At 38.6% G+C, this 16,289-nt stretch overlaps 1 long non-coding RNA gene across 2 annotated transcripts in view; it reads right to left on the bottom strand.

Moving 5' to 3' along the window:
• Positions 1-16,289, bottom strand: part of LOC123333265 — a 180,167-nt gene that overhangs the window by 120,640 nt on the left and 43,238 nt on the right. For both annotated transcript variants that reach the window (XR_006550522.2, XR_006550520.2), the window contains exon 3: positions 11,037-11,168. This is a non-coding gene — a long non-coding RNA (uncharacterized LOC123333265). The remainder of the gene's footprint in view (positions 1-11,036; positions 11,169-16,289) is intronic.

Genomic DNA, 16,289 nt, shown 5'->3' with positions numbered 1-16,289 from the left:
TGGGTTTCCAACACAGCTTTCTCTCCCTGTATTCTAAACAAGAAAAGAGAGCAGTGCTCTTCCATGTAATTCTCAGCCAAAAAATAGAGGGGATGCCCATTGGTATTGATAATTAGAGCTAATATTCATTGAGTGTCTGCCGTGTATCAGTGATGCTCCAAAGATATTTTATTTACTTAATCTTTATAAGAACTTCATGTAGTAGGTGCTATTTTTTTCCTCTCCTTTTCACATGAGAACAGTGAAGTACAGAGAGGTCAAGTAAGTGGACCAAGATCATATATCTGGTAAGGTAGAGTTCATTTGAATTCAACAACCTGGTTCCTGAGACTGGGCTATGAACAATTCTGCTCTACTTCTGTTGTCAAGAGAACCTCAGGTGAAGGCAATGAGGTTCCTCTAGAATAAATCATTATTAAGGAGCCCAGATGCTTCTCACTCTGACAATTTAGTGCCTGATGCATGCAGAAGTTTTACTTCCTGTTCCTTCTTGCCCTCTCCCTTCTCCTTTCTTTCCTTTGCTGCATTGTTTAATTTCTTTCTCAAATTTATTAATAACAATTATGTAAATAACATACCAATACTTCCTGAGACATACTCATTATTACAAAGTACCTAAAGAGTTAATGTTTCCTCTACCCACCCCCTCTGTCTCATTCTAATGTAACTTGCATTTTGCAAAAGTCCCAGTCCATCTTGGGGCTCTTTCCATGTTGGTATACATTAATTTTCTTCATTCCTTTTAGTTACTGTGCATATTCAAATATATATACCATAATTCATTCAAATATATATAATTTTACATAACTATACACATTTAAACTTATGTAATTATGTATGTACGTTATTATATAAAGTACAAAATTTTAATGTATATTCTATTATATATTTATTTACTTAACTTTTTTAAACTCATAGTACCTTTTATATTTTCTATTATTTTTAGATTCCACGATTGCTATTTCAGAGAATGTACAAATAAACATACTTGTAAAACTTTTATATATGTGTATGAATTGTTCTTTTGAATAGATACTTGGTGGTAGAATTGCTGGGTCCAAGAACGCAACTGCAAATTTTAATGAAACCACTAATCATCCAGCAAATAGGCAGTAGCAATTTAAAGTACACTAGCTGTATCTGAATGTCTATTTCCTCATATCCCAATCCTTGATATCTATTTTTTAATTTTACTCCTATGATGACCCAGATCCAACATCCGTTGATCATAGAAAAAGCAAGAGAATTCCAGAAAAACATCTGCTTCATTGACTATGCTAAAGCCTTTGACTGTGTGAATCACAACAAACTGAGAAATTCTTAAAGAGATGGGAATACCAGACCACCTTACCTGCTTCCTGAGAGAGCTGTAGGCAGGTCAAGAAGCAACAGTTAGAATAAGACATGGAACAATGGACTGGTTCCAAATTGGGAAAGGAGTACATTAAGGCTGTATATTGTCATCCTGCTTAATTAACTTATATGCAGAGTACATCATGTGAAATGCCAGGCTGCATGAAGCACAAGCTGGAATCAAGTTGCAGGGAGAAATATCAGTAACCTCAGATATGCAGATGACACCACGCTTATGCAAAAAGCGAAGAAGAACTAATTAGCCTCTTGATGCAGGTGAAAGAGGAGAGTGAAAAAGTTGGCTTAAAACTCAACATTCAAAAACCTTAAGATCATGGCATCTGGTCTCATCACTGCATGGCAAATAGATGGGGAAACAATGGAAACAGTGACAGACTTTATTTTCTTGGTCTCCAACATCACGGCAGATGGAGACTGCAGCCATGAAATTAAAAGACTCTTGCTCCCTGGAAGAAAAGTTATGACCAACCTAGACAGCATATTGAAAAGCAGAGACATTACTTTGCCAACAAAGGTCCGTCTAGTCAAGGCTATGGTTTTTCCAGTGGTCATGTATGGATGTGAGAGTTGGACTATAAAGAAAGCTGAGTGCCAAGGAATTGATGCTTTTGAACTGTAGTGTTGGAGAAGACTCTTGAGAGTCCCTTGGACTGCAAGAAGATCAAACCAGTCAATCTTAAAGGAAATCAATCCTGAATATTCATTGGAGGGACTGATGCTGAAGCACCAATACTTTGGCCCCTAATGAGAAGAACTGACTTATTGGAAAAGACCCTGATGCTGGGAGAGATTGAAGGCAGGAGGAGAGGGGGATGACAGGGGGCGAGATGGGTGGATGGCATCACAGACTCAATGGACATGAGTTTGAGCAAACTCCAGGAGATAGTGAAGAATGGGGAAGCCTGGTATGCTGCAGTCCATGGGGCTGCAGAGAGTTGGACATGCCTGAATGACTGAACAACAACTACGATGACCAATAATACATAATCTTTACATGATTTTATCAAGCTGAATATCTTTTCAGATGCTATTGGCTACTTCTTTTTCTAGCTATGCATCTTTGCAACTTTTTTCTATTTCCTATTTGTGTACTTTTGTAAACTCATAGAATCTTTCATATTTTCTAGATATTAAATGTGTATTCATTAATACATTGACAGCATTCTATCAGTGGTTGGTCTTTTAATCTTTTCAGCTTTCTTGAGGTATATATGACAACTAAAATTGCAAAATATTTAAAGTGTGTTTTAATTTTTTATATACATCAACACACATTTTTCTTATTTTTTGTACATTAATTTTTATAGGGTCAAATCTAACATTTTCTTTTAAAATTTTAAAATTTCTTTTAAAATGTTGCTTAGAAGAACCTTCACTATCCCCAATCATTTTTTTTTCTTTTTTTTAGAAATTCCAACTTTATCTTTAATATTTTTATAATTCAGTTTCTTTTTCCCATTTAGAGATAGATTTTTCATTTTAATGAGGTCAAGAACAATCTCATGAAGCCATATAGTCTGCTAGAAATCAATGGAAACTTTCCCTTTCTGACCTCAGCACTTAGAAGTACAGTACATGATGGAGTTGACGATCTCAACTTACATGCTCATGGGAGTCCTTCCTCTGCCGCAGGCACAGATTCTAGTTCTTCTAAAATCAACAAGTAAAATATAGTGGTATGTGAATTGGTTTTTCTCACGTTATTTGAGCACTACAGTGTGCCAATGACTGCTTTCTGGAATTGGCCAGAAATACTTTCCCGTAGAGTTTGTTCTCTTTTGATCTGGGAGCCATGGGAAGGATCATGTCTCAGGGTGGCTGTCACAGTTAAACTGATTGGAAGATGGGTTCATGGAAAGGACTTGATTAACGAGTTCAAGGGGAAAATGGGCTCAGGTCACTAGGCTGATAGAGGATTTACACGGACAGTTAGCACTGAGAGGAATCTTCTATAGCTGGCTCAACACCTGTAATTCCATGTCTGTATATCTATAATCACAAATGTGGAAAGTGAGGTGAGAAAGCATCATTTATCTAAGGTCACCCAGAGAGAAGAACAATGAATAAACTAGCATCATACAGAAGATGTGAAAAACAGCTTTGTTAGTAACAAACTCTGTAGCTGGCTGTGCTGACCTTTCAGCATTTCTGGTGGGTGGAAAATATTCTAACGTTTGAGGTTGTTTAGAATCCCATCCCAAAATATGAAAGCATAAATATAACCCTGCAAATGTCCCCTCCTACTCATTCTGTGATTAAAAAAAATATCCTTACATTCCCCACATCATAAGGGACCACAGATATCTGAGGTTTTATCTTACATTAAAATTGTATATTGCTTTTTCTCATTTTCAAAGTATTTTCCCTGAATGATTGCATTTGATTCTCATTTCAACCTGCCTCAATGAAATAGAATAAATTAAATTTTATACATACATAACATCCCTCTGGTTTTTGGTATCACTAGAACATACTAAGATCGTTATATAGAACTGTTTTTTTCAATTGTCCCAACCTTAGACTTTTAATGATGTAGCATTTTCTTTCTTGGGCCTCCTTTGTGGCTCAGTGGTAAAGAATCTGCCTGCCAATGCAGGAGACCTGGGTTCTATTCCTGGATAGGGAAGATCCCCTGGAGAAGGAAGTGGCAACCCACTCCAGTATTCTTGCCTGAGAAATCCCGTGGACAGAGGAGCCTGGTGGGCAACAGTCCATGGGGTCACAGCGGAGTCGGACACAACTTAGTGAGATAACAATAATTTTCTTTCTTAGGACAGTTCTTTGGTTCTCTCAGTAAAACCCTAAGGCAGTGCCTGCCCACACTGTAGAAAGTCAGCAAACTTTAATAAATTTTGTTTGCCCTTTTATGTGTTTAGTTATTCATCTATGAATAATGATGTTTTTACAAGAGGATATAAGAAGGGCCTCCTAGGTCACTAGTGGTAAAGAACCCACCTGCCAATGCAGGAGACATAAGAGATGCAGGTTCAATCCCTGGGTCAGGAAGATCCCCTGGAGAAGGAAATGGCATCCCACTCCAGTGTTCTTGCCTGGAGAATTCTCTGGACAGAGGAATCTGGCGGGCTACAATCCACTGGGCCGCAAATAGTTGGCGTGACTGAAGTGACTTAGCACGCAAGCACACTATCAGAAATTACTGTGAACCTCAGCCCTGAGCACTCAGTTCTCCTCTCATAGGGCTGATCCTCACCAATCTAGCAACTGATTTAGAACTAGTATGTGGCTGGCTATTTTCCAGCCCCCTGATCCAGAAAACTTTCAGCACCTCTGAACCCAGAAGCCCCATTCTGGCCTTTGAGAGCTATATTTAAGTGAGAGTTTTTCAAACTGAAAAAAATCACACCCACAATAAGAACCATATTTAAATAATATACACATTTCAAGAAACAGTACCTACTCTTGCTACATAAGATATATCCTAATATTTTCAGTTCTGTTTCATTTTTAACAACCCACTAAATGTGTACACAAACATTTTATCTCAACTTAATTTGATTAAATATTCCTTATTTTTATTGTAAAATTTACATAGACTTTGGTTAACAGGGGACTGGATATTCAAGTTTGCCAGAAATCCCCTGCCACCTTGCTCCCGCCCCTCCATCTTGATAAAGGAATTTAATAAAAGGGCAAAAACCCAAGGGCTAAGAAGAGAAAATAGCAACAGTATTCTGAAAGCAGGACAGGAGATGGGCAAATGATAACAGATTCAACTGAAGCCTTTCCCTGGGAACAGAAAGCTGAAATGTTTCCACCTGCAGACCTGCAGAAAGGCTTTGGAGGTCCCAGCTCCCCCTGAAAGGAGTGCTAAAATCTAACCTGAGCTCCTTTCACCAAGAAGCAGCCTTTGCCAAGAGTATGCAACTTTTCCATCCAGGAATTTTCTACCCGGGTCAGCGGAGGGACATTGAGTGGATCAGACTTTTATATAGCAATGTTCAAAGAACCTCCCTGACTTGGGCTCCACTTCTCACTCCCATCTCTATCACAGTCTCCGGAGCCTGGGGTCTCCCCATGGGCTCTGTAGAGCTCTGCCTCTCCCAGCTTTGTGCCTTTATCCACAAAGGATATATTTTGGCCACTGTTTCCTCTGCCATGCTTCCTCAGCAATCCCCTCCACCCACTTTCTCTCTCTCAGAAATGGGTAGATAGCTTTTATTCGCTCACAGCTCTTTTTTGCTTTGTGCTTTAGGAAAAAAAGGCTTTGTTGTTATTAACATTATCAGTTTTTCCTTTAATGAGGGTTTATAAAGGAGATCAGGTAAGAGATGTGCTCATACCAAACAGGAACACAGATAAATTTTTCTTTGGTTGATATCTATATGCCTACATGAATACAGATAACACACAAGCAAGTTACACAGCACAATAGTAACCCATTCCTTGCCCTGAGAATTAGCCCAGGGACATTCCTAAGGCAGCTCCCTGACACCCTCAGTTGCATCTCCCTCCCAGAGGCAATCACTCTTCTAGACTGTATATTTGCTGTGCTTTTGCTTTCTTTTATGGCTCCAACACATCTGTATACATTATTTTGCTAGTTTGGAGGCTTTATAAACATGATTGCATGTAGTCTCTTGAGACTGTTTTTCATTTACCATTTTGTCTCTCAAAATATTTCTCTGTTGATATGAGTACTTGTATTATTCTATTTTCACTGTCTGGTAGTGTGAATATGCCGCCACTTATTTATTCATTTCCCTGATAGTGGATCATTCCAACTGTTTCTTTTTTGTCTTTTTTTGCTTTTCCTTATGATTTGATTCATGAACAATGCTTCTATGTTTATTTTTTTTACATGCTTTCTGATACATATAAGCAAGAATTCCTGTGGCTTAGATATGGAATTACTGAGTTATAGGATATGCACATTTACAGCCTTACAGGATAATGCTAAATTGCTTTCCAAAGATCTTTCACCAGTTGACACTTCTAAAAACAAAGAGTTCTCACGTTTGCATATTCTTGATAAAAGATTGTATTGTTAGACTTGAAAACTTTTTCCTCTTCTCCTGGGTATAAAATGATCTCCCTGGTGGTCCAGTGAGATCTGGGCCTTTGCAATGCAAAAAATCTGCCTTGCAATGCAGGGGACACTTGTTCCATCCCTGGTCCAGAAAGATCCCACCTTCCACGGGGCAACTAAGCTCAGGAGCTGCAACTACTCTGCCTAGAGCCTGTGCTCCGCAACAAGAGAAGCCACCACAATGAGAAGCCCATACACCTCAATTAGAGAGTAGCCCCTGCTCACCGCAAGTAGAGAAAGCCCACACACAGCAATCAAGACCCAGTGTGGCCAAAAGTAAATAAATAAATTAATTAATTAAAAAATGATTTCCCATTGTGGTATTAAAATTTTAACATTATTTTAACATAACAAGACATTCTACATTGTATATTGTATAATACAGAAAAGTGTGTTGTATAATACAGAAAAGCACAGATCATAACAGTACAGATAAATGTTCACAAAATGAACCCACAGATGAAGAAACAGAGAATAAAAATAGAAATGAAATGTTCCTTTCAACTCACTTTCAACTCACCTCACTCCTGGAGAACCGTAAAGAACCACTATCCCAACTTGTAACTGTATCAGTTAGTTTATGTATGTACATCTCGGCCTGCAATGCAGGAGACCGTGGTTCAATTCCTGGGTCAGGAAGTTCCCATGGAGAAGGGATAGGCTGCCCACTCCAGTGTTCATGGGCTTCCCTGGTGGCTCAGATAGTAAAGAATCTGCCTGCATTGTGGGAGACCTGGGTTTGCTCCCTGGGTTGGGAAGATCCCCTGGAGAAGGGAATGGCTACCCACTCCAGTATTCTTGTTTGGAGAATCCCCATGGACAGAGGAGCCTGATGAGCCACAGTCCATGGGGTCACAAAGGGTCGGACATGACTGAGCGACTAAGCACATGTACATCTTTGCGTCTATCTGTGTGCCTCAGTGTTGTGATTTTTGAGATTCATGCATATTGTGCATGTGGTATTAATTTGCATTCCCAGCAAGCTCACTGTAACTTCACCCCATCCTCTCTTTTTGTTCTATGACGCAACATATTTGGGACACAGAGGTTTAAAATTGCTGCCCTAAGCAGCTTAGGGACCTAAGTTCTGTTGTATGTCCAGAGGGAAAACACAGAGTGGGAGATGAGGGATGTATCAAAGGACATTAGAAGCCAGAAAGACAACAAAGCAGAATAAGAAGGAACGTGACAAAAAGTCCAAGGACAACTTCCAATGGCTGGGGAGCCTCTGAGTCTCCCGGCCATGTTAGTGGCCAGCTTCTGTTCTAAGTAGACTTTACATTCATTCACCATGTGAGGTGCTGAGGATTGAGTAGGACACAGACCTTGCCTTCAGGAAACTCAGACTATGGGGGAAAGGACTGGTGCAGAGACAAACAAATAACTGCAATACAAAGCGACAGGACCTAAACTGGGAAGGGTAGGACCTAGAGGGAATTACAAGAGATGACTCTGCTCCAGAGGGAGGGGTGCAGGAAAAACTGATCCAACAAAAAGCCCCTGGCCTTAGTTTTTAAAGGATAAGGAGGAGTTTGCTAGGTAAATAGAAGTATAAAGACAGAAAAGACTCCAGACATGGGGAATAACATGCGAAGGAGTGAGGTCTAAGGAAGGAGAGTTTAATTATGGAATCTGAAAGTCTTTATCACTGAATATGCAGCAGAGTACATACACAGGCTAAGCTATGGTTTTTCCAGTAGTCATGTACAGATGTGAGAGCTGGACAATAAAAAAGGCTGAATGCTGAGAAATTGATGCCTTCAAACTGTGGTATTGGAGAACACTCTTGAGAGAGTCCCTTGGACAGCAAGGAGACCAAATCAGTCAATCTGAAAGGAAATCAACCCTGAATATTCATCAGAAGGACTGATGCTGAAGCTGAAGCTCCAATACTTTGGCCACCTAATGGGAAGAGCAAACTCATTGGAAAAGACCCTGATGCAGGAAAAGACTGAAGGCAGGAGAAGGAGATGACAAAAGACGAGATGGTTGGATGGCATCACCGACTCAATGGACATGCGTTTGAGCAAACTCTGGGAGATGGTGAAGGACAGGGAAGCCTGGCATGCTGGCCTGTGGGGTTGCAAAGAGTTGGACATGACCGAGTGACTGAACAGCAGGCACTGAATATTGAAGACTTATGAAGAATTTTGATCATAAAGCCCCCTGTACACCATGGTAAGGATTTAGGACTTGTCTATTAAATCACTAAAGTATTTTGTATAGGGTATAACGACATTGAATCAGTGTTTTGGTGGAAGTGAGGAGAACTGATTCATGAGTAGTAGACTGATCAGAGGGTAACTAGTCCGATTTGTAGAAAATTTCTTGCTTACTCCTTTCTTGCTCTGTTCTATTGTCCACCTGCTTCATACTCTTTACCTAAGTGTCATTACCAATGGGTACTTTTACTTGACAGTAGAAAGTAGTTCTTATGATTTGGGTAATGGAGATGAAGGAAAGAGAATGAATTCAGTTTAAGGGCTCAATGGGAAGGTTGGGCCTGGGATGTAGGTTGTATTACTAAAGAGGGATGGAGTCCTCTGGGGTCACAAAGTGGTGAAGAAACTTTTTTTAAGGATAAGTCAGAGTCTTGGGAAGTGAGATCAACTCTATGGCAGAACTGAGTTGAAGAGGAAATACTGTGAGTTCAGTGTGAGAACCCTCCATAAATGTAAGGGGTTGACCAGCAGGAAATTGACAGTGATGCAACAGCCGTAATAGTAGATGTCATAACCTATAAACATATAACTTTTACACACAAACTTGAAGAAAGGTGGCTTTCTGAAAAAAGGGGGAGGAAAGAGGCTGGAAGTGACACTGGGTGGCTAAGAGAATGACAGTATTGTTCTAAGTTCCATGGCCATGGTGTGTAGGGGGATGGCTTATCTCCATAGAAGAGTTCCAAGGACAGCAGTTTCATTGTGGGAAAGCCAGGTGCCATTAAGGGAAGGGAGAGACAGGGAAAATGAAGGAAAACATTTTTTAAAAAGAACTGTTTTTTCTTTTTCTTCATTGTGATGGTTAATTTTGTGTGTCAGCAGGAGACTGTTTTTGGATGAGATTAATATTTAAATTGGTGAATGATGAATAAGAAAATTGTTTCTATAATGGGAGTGGGCCTCATCCAATCAGTTCAAGGCTTGAATAGAACAAAAAACCCAGCCTGCTCGAGAGCAAGAGTGATTTCTCCTGCAGATGGCTTTGGATGTCTTACACCACTGGTTTCCTGAGTCTCCTGCCTGTCAACCCAGACTGCAGATTCTGGGCTCGTCAGACTCCGTCAATGCATGAGCCAACTCCTTAAAAGAAACCTCTTTATCTACACATCCTATTGGTTCTCTTTCTCTGGAGAACTCTTAACTACTACATTTATCTGTCAGATTTTTCTTGTGTAGTATTTCACACAACCTCAATCTATGGATAGATGGGGGATTTGTGAGTTTGTTTACAAGAAGCAAAAGTTGCAGAGAGCAGAAGGCAAGCATTTTGGAGGGAATACAACCATGGTGGTCAATTAAGTTTTTGAAATAAGTGACAATGCATAGAAACTAGGAAGTTTGTGTGATGAGAAGCTACATGATATTAAACTAAATTACTGTTCTTCCCACTAGAAACTGCAAACCCCAGAAGAGCTTGGAAAAATCCCAAAGACTATATAATTGAGATGCTGCTTTTACCCTTAGGAAAGAACCCCTATTGGCCTCCTTAGATCACTTCCAAAAGCCTCTGGGCTGAGACCTCCTCACTCAGCACTGGGACTGTGGTACCTCAGGGCCCGGGTCTTCAAAAACCTTTGACTCCTCCTTTCCTTCTCTGAACAGCAGGTTTAGGTGTGTTAATCTCTGTGACATTGTGGCATAGAAGTTTGTCATGCCTCCTGAACATAACACTCAAGCTGTGTGTGTTTCCCCAAAAATCTCTCAGGTAGAGGAAGCCGCCATGTGGGGTCCATATTTTACAGCCACAGGAGACAACTGTCCCCTTCCTAATCAGCATGCAGCAAGGCTGCGACCACCATCTCCTCTTCTGCCAGAACTCATCTATCTGGGAAATGTGGCTCACTATGACTGAGCCTTCCCACTGGTAATGAGATGAATTGTCTTCAGGATGCCTAAAGGACTCTGCTAAAATCCCCTGATTTTTCCTGCATAGTCTAGCCATGGTACCTGGATTTTCCATTAGGGATCACTTTAAAATGACAACAGCAACAAAAAAACCTCCTTCATGGTCTCTGTTCCTGAAGCCTATGATATCAGGAGCAGACTGATATATATAACAGAACCTGGACCAGGAGCCAGGAATGAAGGATGATGTTTGATTACACCTAATTATCTTATTTTCTCCTAAGGCCCATTCAGAGAAAGGAAACATTATTTGCCTCAATTGCTCAGCTTTTTCTTTGTTAAAAAGTTAAGTAATGCTTAGTAACAAAGAGGATGTTTTATCTAGGTGCTTCTGGTATTAACAATTCATCTATTATTCATATTCTTATAATGATACATTTTATCAGTAAAACTTTTCAAATATGCAAGTGTATAGTACCATCAGAAATATTACATAAAACCTTCTCTATATGAAGATAATGCAGTTCATATATCTTGATGCGACTTACCTTTTGAGAAGACTCGCGTGAACATCTTCCCACTTGCACACACTGATGCTCATCTCCATCATCATCACCTCAGTGTCCTTCCTGTTGATTTGATGCCGGGCCATCATCTTCAGGGCCAAGAGGTGCAGGTTACTATTAAAACGCAAAAGATGAATAATCAAGTCATTATGAACTACTGAAACCTTAGAAGGAATTATATTTATCAAATTTGATCAGGAAAGCAGTCAGGAGTCTGAGGGACTGGGATTCAAGAAAGGTGAGTATGCTTTGCTGAGGAATAGGATAAAAGGAGAGTGAAGGGACATCATGTCTGGAGTCCTTCAAGTAGATATGGAGGTGCTGATGCCCCATAGGAAGGCCTCTCTGGAGCCAGAGCTAAAACACTCAAGTGTAGGTGGGGTTTCTACTTGGCAAGAGGACCATGTGGATGGAGAGAGATGGAGCTAGACCTGAAGCTGGGGAAAATGAGAGTCATCTTCTTCCCTGTTCTTCCTGGGGCCAGAAGCTTCATTTACTACTGCCTGGGGCAGGTAGAGAACAGCAAGAAGAGTCAGTGTAGGCACTGTGAACACAGAAAATGTGCACTCTCCTTAAAGGTGTGAGCTGAAGGCTTCTGAGATAGACTCTAACAGAAATTAAGAAACAAAAATAAAGTGGTAGAAAGAAAGAAGACAGATACAATAATGCTAATGACTAGGGGTAGTTTGAATAGGGGTTGATGGGGGCAGGGGGAGGAACTGGGAGAGAATAGAAAGAGATTAATTCATCATCACAGGCCTAAAGAGCTCAGATAAAAATCCCAGCAGCAACTTCTTAGGTATATACACAAAATGAAAGTCTTAGAAAAGACACACTTATTCAAAGAGAAGACCAGAAGTGACATGTGGCCATCTGACTAAAGGAAAACATTGCAGGCTGCTTTGTGGTGCATCCGTCCAGTAAGAAGATAAACAGTGATGGATCTGACGTCCTCTTTTCTCTAATCTAGTTCTATGATAAGAGATCTCTTCATGGAAAAAATGTAATGCTGTGGCTGAGAGTGCATCTCAGAAACACTTTCCTAACGTCATATAATTTTTAAGTGAATCCCCCAACCTATACACATAAAGAATAAGAGGAATATAGGAATAAGATACTTTGATCTGCTGCATTTATGGTGCTTTGATTGATTCTATTGTCTCTTAGTGCATGTGTTTCTTTGTTTTATGTACCCGCCATCCCATCCCTAGTATTATTAATCAAAATTTTAGCATAATTCAGGAAAGTAATCCATTCCTTGTAATTTGGAGCCATGAATACTAATTATAGCTATTATATTGCATAAGCCTTATATTCATACAATGATACAAATAATTACCTTTTATTGAACATTCCTTTAGAGAAAGCTCAAAACTTGGAGAGCCAAAGCACTGAATTAAACATGCATGCAAAGATCTAACCAAAGGAGACACTGGAAGGGCATATACTAGAAAAGGATTAATCCTCAACCTTACTCCACAAAAATATTTGGCATACCCAGTTTAATGTAGTCAGGGGATATCTTTTACTTAGCGTCATAGAGAAACCAGAAACAATAAAGCAAAACAACTTAGAAAGTTAGAAAGAACTTGGGAATTGATTTGGCACAGCTGCCTATCTTTATGAAGATAAGGTATTAATATTTATACTTGGCAGATGAAGAGACTGAGGTCTGAGGCCACCCAGCTAGTCAATGGCCAAGAATCAGTTAAAACCTATGCTCTCATGTTTGGTACATGTTATCTAGAGTTAACAATTTTTTAAAAAATTTATGATATTTTAGGAAAGCAGAGCCAAAACCTCAATATATTAAATGAGAGAGTTTAGAAGGGGGAGTCAGGGAAAAAATATTCTTATCAAAAGCATAACACAGAAATGTATAGCTATATGATGTAGCACAGGAGACCTTAGAGAAAGAAAAGTTTTCTTCAATTATGGTGTAGGAAGAGGAGGAAGGAAATACTTTTAAATAATCATCTTTTTATGATTTGTATTCATCTTTCAAATTTTTCTTCTGTATTATTTCACAGAAGCACAATAGAGCTCTTCACTAAGAGACCAAACAATTTGGAATTGCTTTCCTCTATTACAAAAACATTGTTACTGAAAGTTTCCCTAGTCTGTTGAGAGAAAGTGTTACTATCTTTCCATATGGCACAAATATATTTAAAACATATTCTATTATTTATTATATGTTTTAAAATATAATTGATGTTCAATAGGATGAAAGAATTATAAACAAAATGACAAATTCTCTTTCTTGTTAGACTGTGATAGAAAGATCAAATTTCTTCTTTGCTTAAAATGTATTTTAATATGTTAGTCAAAAGTAGGTGGGATAATTTTCCTTTGTTTTAGAATTAATTTCATATTTCGCTTTTCTTTTGGAAAGTCTGGAAACTAAAATGTGCTTTGGAGTAAACTTCCTAAGATTTATTGTGGATAGGACAAATTAAGTTAATCTATAAAACTTGTAATAAATTAATTTCTATTGAAGTATAGTTGATTCATAGTATTTTAGGTGCACATCATAGTGATTCAGTATTTTTGCAGATTAAAATCCATTATAAATTACTACAAGATAATGACTATCATTTCCTGTGCTATATAGTATATCCATCCTTGTTGCTTATTAATTGCCTACCATAGTAGTTTGTTTTTGGTTAATCTCATACTCTTCCCCACCCCACTCTCCCTTTTTGTAACCACAAGTGTTTTTTTTTCTACATCTGTGAATCTGTTTCTATTTTACATACACATTCATTGTATTATTTAGAGTCCACATATAAGTGATATCATATTAATACAATGTTTTTCTTTCTCTGTTTTCATTAAGCATAATATTCTCTAGGTCTAGCCACACTGTTGCAAATGGGAACATTTCATTCTTTTTACAATTGAGTAATATTCCATTATTTATAAATACAACATCTTCTTAATCCAGTCATCTGTTGATGAATACTTGGGTTGCTTTCACAACTTGGCTATTGTAAATATTGCCACTATGAACACTGGGGTACATGTATCTTATCAAATTAGTTGTTTTGTCTTTTTCTGAATGTATACCTGGAAGTGGAACTGCTGAGTCATATGATCTATTTTTAGATTTTTGAGGAACTTCCATACTGGCTATTGGTATTCCATATTGGTATCCCATAGTGGCTGCACCATTTTACACTCCCAGCAATAGTGTGCAAGGGTTCCCTTTTTCCTACAACTTTCCAATATTTATTATTTGCGGTCTTTTTGATGATAACCATTCTGACAGGTGTGAGGTGGTATCCCGTTGTTTTGATTTGCAGATAAAGTACAGATCTTTTATCTTCCCAAAAAATTGGAACTGACCAAATATTATAAGGCTAAGAAGACATGGAATGATCTTCTGGACAAAAAGAATCAAAGTTATAGAACTTGAGGTAAAATAAAGATCATCTCTTTGCCTGTACATAGAATTATAACTGAATGTGAGGCTCTTTTTGGACGGGGAGGCCTGGCGAGCTGCGGTCCATGGGGTCGCAAAGAGTTGGACATGACTGAGCAACTGAACTGAACTGAACTAATGAGGCTTTTTTATTTAAATGCAAAAAAGTATGTGCTACTTTGAGACAAGGTTCTTGCATTTCCAGTTGGAAATGAAACATCTAAGCAAGTTTTAAGCAATTGAAAGAAATAAAGTGCTCATCAATGGAAGTTTTAGTGGGCTAATAGAGTATCTCCATGAATAATTTACATATGCTGCCTATTCAAGATGTCTTTGAAATACAATGATGAACTAGGTGAAAATTTTCTTCTCCTCAAATGACTAATAAATTTTAGATTGAATTGAGTAAGTCTTGCTTCATGATAGAATAATAAACTCAGAATCTGAGCTTCAACAAAATCTTAGGCATCAGTTAATACCACTTGCATTATTACATTATTTACATTGAAACTCACAAAACCATTTTTTGAATTTTTATGTCATTTCATCTCTCATCTTGGTAAGGTACAATGTGTATCATTTCATCTATTGTATAGATAGAGTAGAGGCTTCTCTGTTGGCTCAGATGGTAAAGGATCCTTCTGCAATGCAGGAGACCTGGGTTTGATGACTGGGTCAGGAAGATCCCTTGGAGAAGGGAATGGCTACTCACTCCAGAATTCTTGCCTGAGAATTCCATGGACAGAGGAGCCTGGCAGGCTACAGTCCCTGGAGTTGAAAAGAGTCAGATACAACTGAGAGGTACAGAGAGTTTAGATAACTTGCTATAACTAATTCTAGATTATGATGTTCTCTTCTTCCTAATACATAATGTCTTTCTAATAAGAAGAATTTTTCAAGCTGGGGACATGGAGTCATAGATTAATCTAATATACACATATAAATATATAAAGATATACATTCTGGATCTTTTGGTTGACTTCTTTATAACTGAACACCCTGATAAAGTTTCAGTGCTCAAAATTACCTTGGTGTTTCTGTTTTCATTTCTGTTGAGAGTCAAGGTCAAAAGATTTTAAGGCTTGTTGTCAGAACAAAGGCTTGTGATAGCCGAATCAAAGGGAAGCACAGGGAAAATTGATCATCACGAGGTCAGAACTGTCAGAACTATGCCATGTTCAGGAGCCTGCATTATAGGAATCTGTACCACAGGCATTTTAGGAACTAAAGTACTGAGCAACTTATAATTAAGGGCAAGTAGGGTAGTAAATAAACAATGAACAAATATTCTCATTGTGATTTCAGTAACAACTGGATTAAAAATTGATTTAATGCAGATTTTAATAATACAACAGAGCTAATTTAAATTGAACTAAAAGGATTTACATAATTTAAGAGAATAAATTAAAATCACCATTGACAAGTGAAGGCTTGCAGGATAATGTATGTGAAGTAATGTTATTCTGAGATAGCTGATAATGAGATTTTTAAAGACAATTTTCTATATTCTACTTTTGTAAACAAGTATCTCTGTATTTCCCTGGTGGCTCAGACGGTAAAGCGTCTGTCTACAATGCAGGAGACTTGGGTTCGATCCCTGGGTCGGGAAGATCAGCTGGAAAAGGAAATGGCAATCCACTTCAGTACTATTGCCTGGAAAATCCCATGGACACAGGAGCCTGGTAGGCTACAGTCCACGGGGTCGCAAAGAGTCGGACGTGACTGAGCGACTTCACTTTCACTTTCATCTCTGTATTGGAGTCATGAAGCTAAAAATATAGATATGAATTGAATCTAGAAATGGCCAAGACAGA

The sequence above is a fragment of the Bubalus bubalis genome, chromosome 4, assembly GCF_019923935.1.
Source record: "Bubalus bubalis isolate 160015118507 breed Murrah chromosome 4, NDDB_SH_1, whole genome shotgun sequence".
In the NCBI taxonomy this organism is placed as follows: Eukaryota; Metazoa; Chordata; class Mammalia; order Artiodactyla; family Bovidae; genus Bubalus; species Bubalus bubalis.
The sequence above is the reverse complement of the archived record's forward strand: the minus strand, read 5'-3'. Positions and strand labels throughout refer to the sequence as shown.